This window comes from Dermochelys coriacea, chromosome 9 (assembly GCF_009764565.3).
Source record: "Dermochelys coriacea isolate rDerCor1 chromosome 9, rDerCor1.pri.v4, whole genome shotgun sequence".
In the NCBI taxonomy this organism is placed as follows: Eukaryota; Metazoa; Chordata; order Testudines; family Dermochelyidae; genus Dermochelys; species Dermochelys coriacea.
The window spans coordinates 51,296,804-51,310,226 of record NC_050076.1 but is presented as its reverse complement, the minus strand read 5'-3'; the positions used below and the strand labels follow the sequence as shown (position 1 = coordinate 51,310,226).

Sequence of the window (13,423 nt, the reverse complement as noted above, 5' to 3'; positions counted from 1 at the left end):
GATGGTCCTCGTCATGTAGTCTCTCTGTGCAATAACTGGCTATGATCTTTGCCACTCTGGTCCTTATATCACATCTGTGAGCTTGCTGCTGTCCTCTCGAGAGTCCTCCCTTAGGAAGGGTTAGGATTGGGGTTTGGGGCGGGGCAGACGCTTAGGATGGGAATGTTATAATAGAATAGGCACGCAGACTATATATATATATTCCCTTCCTCCCAGTCTATATTTCTCTCCAGAAAGTTCAGTTTAAGCTGTCACTGCCCTTTTCCTGCCTTTTGAAGTCAGAGAGCTCCGTCCATGCATGACTTCTTTAATGAATATAAATATAGTGAAATATAAATAATACGACATGCCTGAAATAGCGTCACCCCTGAGCATTCAGGCATGAACGTCATGGAAAGAGGGGGAAAAAGGCTTTTTATCTATTTTGGCCTTTTCTGAAGTTTGTTCCATTCCTTAGGAAAGTGCAACCTTTGCCATGGATGAAAATGCGCTGACGCTTTTAAAAAAAAAAAAAAAGGAAACTGACCCGTGGACTGAAACAAAGTGGAAAGTTTTCCATTGCAGGGGTTGTCATAACACTACAGGACATTGCCCATAACAGTGTGGTGAGAAGCGGTTTTTATCAGTGCCTCTCCACAGAGATCTGTGGGGTTAGAGACATCTCTCCCGTGCTGTGACAGCATTTGAGAAATCCCAACAAACAGTGAAACAAAGGGCAGACCAAAACAACCTGAAAAATACACCCTAACCAAGACAGCTTGAATCAACACCGATTTGAAATGCACCTATGTCCAAACCTCTTCAGGCTGAGCTAAGCCCCCCCCCTGCGGGTATTTATGGCCTGAAGATTCATTTGAAACTGGTTGGGGATTAGGAAATTCTAACCAAAAAAGATGAAAGCAAATTGACTGGAAATGGTGAGGCTTTATTTTTTTTTAATGTGGCCTGTCAATTTAAGGGAGCACTAGAGTTTTGGGCAGAACAAGAACTGCAAGGACATTGCTAGGTGATGGATCACTAGCTCTGACTGACTACGCTTATCTCTTAGTCTGAAGAACCCAAACAGTCAGGACAGAAAGAGCAAGAGAAGGGTTAAACAAACGCATGGCTGTTTTCCCCGGCTCCTCCTCTTTCTTCTTGTGTCTCTGCTCCATTCACACTGAGCAGGCAGAACAAGTGTATTGTCCGAGGCAGGGAGGCTGAGTTGGACCGGCAGAAAAATAACAATTCTGCAGTTGATTGATTGAGATCCACCTTAACAGGGGTAGCTGGAGCTAGCAGGCTGAGCGGGCAAGTACTCAGACCAGCAGAGACAGCAGCTGCCACTGAAGACAAGCTCCATCCCAGAACAACATAGACAGGAGGACTGGGGAAGAAAATAGACACCACTCCACCAATCTCCTGCCCCAAGCAACCCTTTTCCTGCCAGCCACATCTAACCCTTCTGGATTACAAGGGCCAAGTGCACAGAGGGCAGGATGGGTTTTCCAAAGGTTTGTTTTTCTATCCTCCCAACCAAGAGAATAAACTAGAAGAAGAAAAAGCCTGGGGCAGCCTGCATGGTGCTAAGAGGTAAGGCTGAACTGGGAATGACAGTGTCCATGCATTCTGTGTCTAGCTGCACTCACCCCAGGGGGTTCCTTGGAGCTGCTTGCTCAGTTAAAAGACAAGCGCTGCTGCCTGGTTTTACTTAATGATTGTTTGTGATTCAGTTTGTGATAAGGGAGCTGAGCTGCTGGCTCATTGTGCGGAGCTGGTCTGCAGTAGAACTCAGTGATAAATGAGAATACTGGATCCCCCACAACTGCAGCTGGCTGGGCTGGGGAGCCCAGGATGGGGGATTCGATTGAATTATAACTGTGCCCATCTCAATATGCCCTTCTGATCCTGCCTAAAAAGCTCACCCAGAAAGAAATTGGTGCTGTTGGCCATTCTGAGCATGGGTCGTTGTGTGGGGGTGGCGAGGGAGAAGGAGAAAAGCCCCCAATAAGTCCTGCTTCCCACAGATTATCAACCTCTTTTTATTTAAGCTAAGTTGTTCTCTTAAAAAAGATCTGTGTAAAAATAGAACCTTCTTTTTTAAACCAAACCAGCTTCCCTCTGATGGTTCTTAGTTGCCTTTGCTCATTTTAGGGACAAAAGTTTTCCTTCCTTTGTGCTCCTGTTTGCACAGCAGAGCCAGCACCACTCCAAAGGAGAGAGCTGAGCATTACTGTCCATCTCATGCATCAGCATCAGAATTGTCTCCTAAGCCCCAGTCTGTCCCACTGATTTCAGGCAACAGGGTTATGAGCTATCAAAGAAAGCAAAATCTGAAGACAGTAGGGGTAGCTCAGTGTCACCGAAGGCTTCGTTTAGCCTGCAGAACCTTTATTACTGGCAGTGATATGCAAGATGGAAAGAAACCAGCTTGACTCTCAGCACCCAGGCTGAAGGTGTAGGGCTAGCAGGTAGAATAAGCCTATTTTGACTTGTAAGATGTGCATACTTGATAGGACTAATTGAGAGGCAAACACGCCATAGTTAGTCAATATTTGGGGCGCAAACTCTCATCAGGGCCTTTGCTGAACATTCTCCTCCCAATGTGTACTTTTGTTTGCATACTTTGGTATCAAACTAGGGAGGTTACGAGGTCTGTTGGTTAGTCCTGAGGACCCAGAGGGTTTGGGACTGAGGCCCTGTCTTCACGAGGGGAAAAGGTGTGTTCTTAACTTGAGTTAAAATGCTAGTGAAGACAAGGCAGCTTGCAGTTTTCACATGAGTTAGCGAGTCAAGTTAGAGATGAAGCTCATACATAATCTTTAACGGGACCTGTTAATCATGTGGAAACTACAAGCTCCTTGTCTACGCTTACACTTTACCATGCATTGTTAAGCCGAGTTACCTAAGTACTCAGGCTAAGTATGCACCTTTATCCCTAGTGAAGACACAGCCACTGGCTGGGCTGTGATTTCAGGCAATCCCCTTTGGCTTCTTTCTACTTAAGTGAAAAATACTGGGGCTGTATATGTTAGAGGAGAAGCATGAGTGGAACATGACAGTATATAAAATAATGACTGGCTGATTAGGCTGATTAGGAATTTGTCCTTACCTTGTCTCATAATGAAATTGAAAGATGGTAAATTCAAAACTAATAAAGAGGAACACCTTTTCACACAAGGCACAGTTACCTCGTGGAACTCATTGCCACAAGATACCATTGAGACCAAGAGCATGGCAGGATTTTAAAAAAGGATTGGACATTTACTATGGATGACTCTGGAAGTTCTTGTTATCCATGTAGACTTTTTTTTAAGTTTTGGAGAGTTGTAAGCTTTCTTGATTCAGAGCCTGAGCCAATCTCAAATTAGTGAGGATTAGGAGGAAAACTTTCACTAACTGACTACAGCAGGGTTGTGTGAAGCATCCAGTACCAGACAGCAGAGACTGGTTTACATAGAAACCTAATCTAATCCAGTCTGTTCCTATGGCAGGCTGACAAAACTATTATGTAAAAAGGGAAAAGCAGGAAGGTCACCAGGGTGCTGTGTGTGCTGAGCTTTCTGACAGTGCCAGGAGGTTAGCCACACCGACCCTCCTCTGTCCCTGCTGTTGGAAGTCTCAGTCCTTGGGTTCATTAGCCCAAAGGGAGTAGGTGTGCACCTGGGAACCTTAGACCTATAGTTAGAACAGGATTGACCCTTTTCTGAACTGCCAGCCCTGCAAATTCCCTGTAAACCGACAGCCCCCACTCTGGGTCAGCAACACAACTCTGAACACTTGGGAACAACCACCAGAGGCCTATCCAGCTTTCAGTGAGCTGGGAGGAGGACAGGCCATTCCATCTACGGAGCCCCTATGGTGCCAGCTTCCCTTTGCTTTGATAGTCCACCCCCCAGATCACCCATGTGACGAGCAACGCACTTGGGCTCTGCTTGTAACCTCTTACGCACTGAGATTGAAGGAGCGCCTTTCTGCCTCGTCACGTGCACCCTGGGAGCTGAGAATTCCAGGTGGGATGAGGTCCACAATAAATTAATAAGTAAGTATTGAAATCTGATGCACGAGCGGGGAAAAGACCCCACTAGATCTTGGTAGCTAAATGGGCTTTGCAGTGCCTGAACACGTTGTCGGAATACTTCGCTTGTTTTTCTTAAATAACCCCATAGACAGGACACCAATGCTACAAGGTGGTGGTCTGATATCCCCAGCACATGTACGCATACTTGTGCTAGCTCTCAGTGAGCTAGCGTGAGTACACAGAGCAGTGCAGCCGTGGTGGCAGGGGCAGTATAGCTGAGCCCTGCTGAGCACACATCCAGTGGTTTCAGGTAGTCTCATTTTATGGTGTCTTTGGAAACCGCACTGTTCAGCGGGCATGCTGTGCAGGTCTGCTTATTGTCTGCTATGTCCGGTGGGAGCCAGGCGGAGAGAGCTGCCCCTACATTGGTCTGTCACAGTATCTGGCACTAAGTTGGAGATGGGGACGCTCACTCTTTGTGTTTGTAATTGGAGGGTGGAGCATACATTGGCATCTCAAGCTGGTGTGATGCACCTGTCAGACAGGAATAACCTCACTGCTCAGCAATTGTGCTGCAGGCCTGGGAACTTGTGTCTCGTGTTCTCTCCACAACTTTGGGTCACACTGAGTTATGTGCCGAGTGTTAGGATATAGATATTCAGGCCTGTCTGCAAAGGCCTATACTTTAAGAATTTAGGTATATGTTAATCATTTAGCTAGTTATAGAGGTATAAAAGAAAGACTCAAAATCACTGTCCGACTGAATAAGGTCTTTTCTCACTGTGACAGTCTGAGGCCCTGTGCTTAGGCTAAGGTCTTTGGCTAAGCAGCAGAGGCAACCATAAGCTGGGAAGTGAATGGTCACATTCTCACATCCCAAACCATTCACATTGAAATAAGGTGCTTTTGGGCTGTTAGGAATACAGTCCTGTCCTGATAATGCCTATCACCTCCAGAGAAAGGGAAGTGCCTAGAAGATGTAAAAGGAAACTTAGTTTGATAGCATCCTGTCTGGCAAGAACTCACTTATCAATAGCTGGGATGTGAAATCCTCATTTCTTTGTTGTTCTATCACTGTAGTCCCCTATGACAAAGCTCTGTCCTTGCCTCCATGGGTCCCGCGTTTCCTGGCGGATTTTGCTAGCCTCAGAGGCTCACTGTGACCCTCCACAAAAAGAAAAGACGTACTTGTGGCACCTTAGTCTCTAAAGTGCCACAAGTACTCCTTTTCTTTTTGCGAATACAGACTAACACAGATGCTACTCTGAAACCTGTGACCCTCCACGTAACCCTTCTCTCTCTAGAGATAAGGGTCACAGTCTACTGAGCCATTTTCATCATAAGTCAGCAAGGGAGGTGAGGAGAAGTTATCCTTCCTTGCACAGTTTCTGTTGTCTCCCAGTCTCAGTGATTGATCAGGGGGCAAAGGTGGGTGGGGGGAAGAGAGCCCGGGCCCACCCTCTACTCCGGGCTCCAGCCCAGGGACCCTAATAGTATCAGCTATGGTAGCTGACCTTTTAGAAACATGACATGTACAATTCCCTGGGCTACTTCCCCCACAGCAGCCCTCACTTCCTCAAGCTCCACTTCACCCTTACCTCAGGGCCTCCTTCCTTGTGCCTGATATGGTGTGTACTACTCAGCCTCTCCAACAGCACAACTTCCTCCCTCAGCTCCTGACATTCACCCCCACCTGACTAACTGGGAGGATTTTAACTAGTTTCAGCCAGCCCCTGATTGGCTTCAGGTGTCCCAATCAACCTAGCCTTCTCCCTGCCTTTTGGAAAGTTCTTAATTGGCCCCAGGCGTCTAATTGACCTGGAGCAGCTTCCATTTCACTTAACCTGGTACCAGGGATTTGTTTAGCCTGGAGCTAATATATCTATCTCCCACTACTTTTCTATAGCCATCTGGCCTTGCCCCGTCACATCCCCATTTCCCTATTGTTTGTCTGTATAATCTCTGTCTGGTTCTGTGATTGTTTCTGTCTGCTGTATAATTAATTTTGCTGAGTGTAAACTAATTAAGGTGGTGGGATATAATTGGTTAAATAATTATGTTACAATATGTTAGGATTGGTTAGTTAAATTTCAGTAAAATGATTGGTTAAGGTATAGCTAAGCTGAACTCAAGTTTTACTATGTAGTCTGCAGTCAATCAGGAAGAAAGGGGGTGAATGGGAACAAGGAATGGGGGTGGGGGAATTGGAATCATGTTTTGCTAAAGGGGGGAATGGGAACAGGGACACAGGCAAGGCTCTGTGGTGACATCGAATTGTTTGCACCTGTGGACTTCGGGTATTGTTGCTCTCTGTTCATGCGAGAAGGACCAGGGAAGTGCGCGGGTGAAGGAATAAGCCCCTAACACCAAGACTGAGTCTTATGATTCACATGTTCTTCAGAAGCACAGTCCATCAACTCTCACAGTCCGTCAACCCCAGCTAGACGGTCTCCCCCTTATTCCCATCAGAGAATACTAACCTTTCAGGTCATTTGGCCCATTGACCATAGAGCTACTTTGATTGACACCAGCAGAGGAGCTGGCCCTCAGTTTGCAAACACCATTCGTTAGCGCAGCATCTAAGGACATAAATGCAGAGGGCTGCAGCGCTATGAATGATTGTTATTTACTGAGGTTTAAACTGAGCTAGCCCCTGGTTACTCTGTGCCATCGGAGCCTCTCTGCAGCAGCCAGAGGCTCCCTGGCAGCTTTTCCACATGCTCACTCAGGACCAGGCTCATCTCTGCACTGGTGCTGGTGCCAGGATGGGGAGGAACGGGAAGCAGCTTCTTCCTCCCCGATTCAGGGGAGCTGGGCTCTGTTTGTGCAGATTCCATGGCCTGTTGCAGAGTCATCTCTTGGCCATCCTTGGGGCTCAGCACTGCCCCCGCCATGCCTCTTCCCAGTCCTGATCAACTTCCACCTGCACAGAACTTGTACCAGCAGCTGCTGCAAGGGTGTGTCTGGGACCAAGACCTGGGCTGGGATGGGAGGGTCTCTGCCAGCCCCATGACCCATCCATGTGAGGAAGGTCACCTCTGTTTCTCTTTCAGTGGATGAACTGAGTAAAAGGGGCCGAGGCCTAGTCTGGTGTGGAGGGAAGTGTGCACAGGAAGGGATCCCACATGTAAGGGCCCGGAATGAGCTCAAGGGCATGTACGGGGTAGGTGAGTATGAATGTCACACGACCATGTGTAATCCTCCCCATGGAGTGGGACGCAGGAGGACAGGCAAGAGGTGTCTATCTAGTGCACTGAGATGTCAGCACGTCTTGTATAGTGGGCTAGCAGGTCAGCCGTTTGTAACACTGGTTTTGGGGAGGGAGAAGTTGAGCCAAATGCAGATCACTACGTAGTGCAGGCACTCAAGCCTGCTCAGGTCCCCGTGTTGAACTCCAGTTGCTAGCCCTTGCCGAATTCTGTGCCATCACATTCACTCTACCAGTGTTACCAATGCTAGCTAGATGAGAGCTAGCATGGGTTTGCCTAGCTCAGCTGTGCTGTAATCATGCCTTCATTTGCAGTGCAGATATACGCTTAGAGATGCTGAACCTATTTATCCGGTCTGCTGCCTTCTGCTCCCTCTCCAGCACTTGCTGTATGTGCTGCCATTTGATTCTCCTCGGGGTGGGCAGCCCCCGAAGGATAAAGCCGTGTTCGGGAATCCTCCCTTCCATCTATGCAGAGGTTGACAGCTTTTTAGGAGGCTGTGCAAACTTGTAGTAAAGAGAGGCAGAGGTGTGCAGTAAAAAGCATCATGAATGGATCCTAGCAACAGAGAAGGAAAAACTGCAAAGGAAGTGCGTTTTCTCCCTCCGAGCCTTCATTAATTCATGGCCAGGTTAATGACAGGCTTCAAAATTGGTTCTCGTGTAATTGCACCAAATATTTTGAGAATGACTTGACTGGGTTTTGCTTTTTACAGCGAAGAGGGGAGAGTCCAGGCAAGGTTTATACTCCACCCCTTGCCTGAGGGGCCTCCTCAGAGTAGGACATGAAAACAGATTGATTTAATGAAAGATGGGCCTTCCCGGCTGGAAAATGCCATTCCTGAAGGAGATCCAGTTTGCTTCTGCTTAAGAATGAGAGGTTGCAAGTGAGACTAGAGTTCCCCATGGGACAAGTTAACAGCAGGGGGTTGGCAGAGAGATTGACCCACACCAGTCATACACCGGATCCGTTAGTAAGTGGAAGCAGCAGCTTCCTTGTCTGTGTGGAGTGAAGTTTTCTGTCTTTTCCTGTGATGTAGAGCACAAAACCCAACAGCTAACGGAGCTTGTTTCCCCCTTCCCAGTAGGTGATCTGATCCAGAAATCCCCACAGCAAAGAACAGTGCTTGGGCCTGACCCACATATGCTGAAAATGATTAAAGACTTTTAAGCCATTCAAAGGGTCTAGGCTTTGATTAAACCATTCAAAGGGTTTAGGCTCTGATTAAACCCTTTGTGATCTAGGATTTCTACACTGAGTTTTTAAAACCCATCAGCACATTCTAAGCTTTGCCAGCCACCCACAACATTGACATTAGGTTGTTTTTTTTTAATTAGGTGTTCAATTAATCCCCCCAATGTGGTTCTCTTAAGGATTAATTAGGCCTTAGGTTAGGGTTGCCAATTTTGGTTAGATGTATTCCTGGAAGTTTCATCACATAACATAATCTTTAATTCTTGGAGACTCCAGGACAATCCTGGAGAGTTGGCAACCGTATCGCAGATGCATGAGGCCGTTTCTTGCCTGCTTCTTGATGTAACAGAAGAATTACAACCATTTTGAAAGACAGACAAGATGGGTGAAGGAATATCATTTATTGGACGAACTTCTGGTGGTGAAAGACAAGCTTTTGAGCTACACAGAGCTCTTCTACAGGTCCGGGAAAGGTACTCAGTGTTATAGCTAAATGCAAGTTGGAAGAGATTGTTTAGTGTAAGGAGTTAACATATATTGTAAGAGACTATTAAGGTGAAGTGACCCATTAACCACTCCAGTCACAGGACTAAAAAGTGGGGTTAATAAGATGTGCACGCTTGATAGGACTAATCAAGAGGCAAACATGCCATAGGTAGCCAACATTTGGGGTGCAAACTCCCATCAGGGCCTTCGTTGAATCATAGAATCATAGAATCATAGAATATCAGGGTTGGAAGGGACCCCAGAAGGTCATCTAGTCCAACCCCCTGCTCAAAGCAGGACCAAGTCCCAGTTAAATCATCCCAGCTAGGGCTTTGTCAAGCCTGACCTTAAAAACCTCTAAGGAAGGAGATTCTACCACCTCCCTAGGTAACGCATTCCAGTGTTTCACCACCCTCTTAGTGAAAAAGTTTTTCCTAATATCCAATCTAAACCTCCCCCATTGCAACTTGAGACCATTACTCCTCGTTCTGTCATCTGCTACCATTGAGAACAGTCTAGAGCCATCCTCTTTGAAACCCCCTTTCAGGTAGTTGAAAGCAGCTATCAAATCCCCCCTCATTCTTCTCTTCTGCAGACTAAACAATCCCAGCTCCCTCAGCCTCTCCTCATAAGTCATGTGCTCTAGACCCCTAATCATTTTTGTTGCCCTTCGCTGTACTCTTTCCAATTTATCCACATCCTTCTTGTAGTGTGGGGCCCAAAACGACACAGTACTCCAGATGAGGCCTCACCAGTGTCGAATAGAGGGGAACGATCACGTCCCTCGATCTGCTCGCTATGCCCCTACTTATACATCCCAAAATGCCATTGGCCTTCTTGGCAACAAGGGCACACTGCTGACTCATATCCAGCTTCTCGTCCACTGTCACCCCTAGGTCCTTTTCCGCAGAACTGCTGCCGAGCCATTCGGTCCCTAGTCTGTAGCGGTGCATTGGATTCTTCCATCCTAAGTGCAGGACCCTGCACTTATCCTTATTGAACCTCATTAGATTTCTTTTGGCCCAATCCTCCAATTTGTCTAGGTCCTTCTGTATCCTATCCCTCCCCTCCAGCGTATCTACCACTCCTCCCAGTTTAGTATCATCCGCAAATTTGCTGAGAGTGCAATCCACACCATCCTCCAGATCATTTATGAAGATATTGAACAAAACGGGCCCCAGGACCGACCCCTGGGGCACTCCACTTGACACCGGCTGCCAACTAGACATGGAGCCATTGATCACTACCCGTTGAGCCCGACAATCTAGCCAGCTTTCTACCCACCTTATAGTGCATTCATCCAGCCCATACTTCCTTAACTTGCTGACAAGAATGCTGTGGGAGACCGTGTCAAAAGCTTTGCTAAAGTCAAGAAACAATACATCCACTGCTTTCCCTTCATCCACAGAACCAGTAATCTCATCATAAAAGGCGATTAGATTAGTCAGGCATGACCTTCCCTTGGTGAATCCATGCTGACTGTTCCTGATCACTTTCCTCTCCTCTAAGTGCTTCAGGATTGATTCTTTGAGGACCTGCTCCATGATTTTTCCAGGGACTGAGGTGAGGCTGACCGGCCTGTAGTTCCCAGGATCCTCCTTCTTCCCTTTTTTAAAGATGGGCACTACATTAGCCTTTTTCCAGTCATCCGGGACTTCCCCCGTTCGCCACGAGTTTTCAAAGATAATGGCCAAGGGCTCTGCAATCACAGCCGCCAATTCCCTCAGCACTCTCGGATGCAATTCGTCCGGCCCCATGGACTTGTGCAGGTCCAGCTTTTCTAAATAGTCCCTAACCACCTCTATCTCTACAGAGGGCTGGCCATCTCTTCCCCATTTTGTGATGCCCAGCACAACAGTCTGGGAGCTGACCTTGTTAGTGAAAACAGAGGCAAAAAAAGCATTGAGTACATTAGCTTTTTCCACATCCTCTGTCACTAGCTTGCCTCCCTCATTCAGTAAGGGGCCCACACTTTCCTTGGCTTTCTTCTTGTTGCCAACATACCTGAAGAAACCCTTCTTGTTACTCTTGACATCTCTTGCTAGCTGCAGCTCCAGGTGCGATTTGGCCCTCCTGATATCTTTCCTACATGCCCGAGCAATATTTTTATACTCTTCCCTGGTCATATGTCCAACCTTCCACTTCTTGTAAGCTTCTTTTTATGTTTAAGATCCGCTAGGATTTCACCATTAAGCCAAGCTGGTCGCCTGCCATATTTACTATTCTTTCGACTCATCGGGATGGTTTGTCCCTGTAACCTCAACAGGGATTCCTTGAAATACAGCCAGCTCTCCTGGACTCCCTTCCCTTTCATGTTAGTCCCCCAGGGGATCCTGGCCATCTGTTCCCTGAGGGAGTCAAAGTCTGCTTTCCTGAAGTCCAGGGTCCGTATCCTGCTGCTTACCTTTCTTCCCTGCGTCAGGATCCTGAACTCAACCAACTCATGGTCACTGCCTCCCAGATTCCCATCCACTTTTGCTTCCCCCACTAATTCTACCCGGTTTGTGAGCAGCAGGTGAAGAAAAGCGCTCCCCCTAGTTGGCTCCCCTAGCACTTGCACCAGGAAATTGTCCCCTACGCTTTCCAAAAACTTCCTGGATTGTCTATGCACCGCTGTATTGCTCTCCCAGCAGATATCAGGAAAATTAAAGTCACCCATGAGAATCAGGGCATGCGATCTAGTAGCTTCCGTGAGTTGCCGGAAGAAAGCCTCATCCACCTCATCCCCCTGGTCCGGTGGTCTATAGCAGACTCCCACCATGACATCACTCTTGTTGCACACACTTCTAAACTTAATCCAGAGACACTCAGGTTTTCCTTTTCCTGAACATTCTCCTCCCAATGTGTATTTTCAATTGCATACTTTGGTATCATAGAATCATAGAATCATAGAATATCAGGGTTGGAAGGGACCCCAGAAGGTCATCTAGTCCAACCCCCTGCTCAAAGCAGGACCAAGTCCCAGTTAAATCATCCCAGCTAGGGCTTTGTCAAGCCTGACCTTAAAAACCTCTAAGGAAGGAGATTCTACCACCTCCCTAGGTAACGCATTCCAGTGTTTCACCACCCTCTTAGTAAAAAAGTTTTTCCTAATATCCAATCTAAACCTCCCCCATTGCAACTTGAGACCATTACTCCTCGTTCTGTCATCTGCTACCATTGAGAACAGTCTAGAGCCATCCTCTTTGAAACCCCCTTTCAGGTAGTTGAAAGCAGCTATCAAATTCCCCCTCATTCTTCTCTTCTGCAGACTAAACAATCCCAGCTCCCTCAGCCTCTCCTCATAAGTCATGTGCTCTAGACCCCTAATCATTTTCGTTGCCCTTCGTTGTACTCTTTCCAATTTATCCACATCCTTCCTGTAGTGTGGGGCCCAAAACTGGACACAGTACTCCAGATGAGGCCTCACCAGTGTCGAATAGAGGGGAACGATCACGTCCCTCGATCTGCTCGCTATGCCCCTACTTATACAACCCAAAATGCCATTGGCCTTCTTGGCAACAAGGGCACACTGCTGACTCATATCCAGCTTCTCGTCCACTGTCACCCCTAGGTCCTTTTCCGCAGAACTGCTGCCGAGCCATTCGGTCCCTAGTCTGTAGCGGTGCATTGGATTCTTCCATCCTAAGTGCAGGACCCTGCATTTATCCTTATTGAACCTCATTAGATTTCTTTTGGCCCAATCCTCCAATTTGTCTAGGTCCTTCTGTATCCTATCCCTCCCCTCCAGCGTATCTACCACTCCTCCCAGTTTAGTATCATCCGCAAATTTGCTGAGAGTGCAATCCACACCATCCTCCAGATCATTTATGAAGATATTGAACAAAACGGGCCCCAGGACCGACCCCTGGGGCACTCCACTTGACACCGGCTGCCAACTAGACATGGAGCCATTGATCACTACCCGTTGATCAAACTAAGGAGGTTACAAGGTCTGTTGTTTAGTGCCAAGTCCTGGGGACCCAGAGGGTATGGGACTGAGGCCTTGTCTTTACAAGGGGAAAAGGTGTGTTCTTAACTTGAGTTAAAATGCTAGTGAAGATAAGGCAACTTGTCCAAGAGCCACATTAGATTGAACTGGCTTGTTGTGAAACAAACTCTTCAGGAAATTATGCCATTGACTGAGGATCCGCTTTAATATTTCAGTTAAGAGTTGGAAGATCAGTGTTCACCAAAACACCTTTCCCCACATATAGTGCATTACATATAAAAGGAAGTCCTCTTTAACTCTCCCTTCTCCACCTGTAACTTGATTTCCATTGTCTACAAACTTGTTTCAGACACAGCCATGTGGATTTTAGCTTGTGATCAGGGTATCATGTTAAAGATTTTGGACTTTGAAGCCTTTCCTTTAATTCTTAGTTGTGATTGGCAGGGTTTGCTTTCAGCTTTTTTCTGCTGTTGACTTCTTAAAGCAGAAGCACCAAGAAAAAATGGAAGAGCTAGCTTGTCCCCACCTTCCGAGTGGAAGAGGCTCAGGTTCTGGAGGGGCAGCTGTATTGTTCTCCATGCTGGAGCTCCAGGTTGTGTGAGA

The 13,423-nt window shown here is 47.1% G+C and overlaps 1 protein-coding gene across 4 annotated transcripts in view; it reads left to right on the top strand.

The window, feature by feature from the left end:
- Positions 1-819: 819 nt before the first annotated feature.
- Positions 820-13,423, top strand: part of DGKG (diacylglycerol kinase gamma) — a 156,602-nt gene continuing 143,998 nt past the window's right edge. For all 4 annotated transcript variants that reach the window (XR_006274008.1, XR_006274009.1, XR_006274007.1 and 1 more), the window contains exon 1: positions 820-1,572. The gene's annotated coding sequence lies outside the window, so the exon portion shown is untranslated. The remainder of the gene's footprint in view (positions 1,573-13,423) is intronic.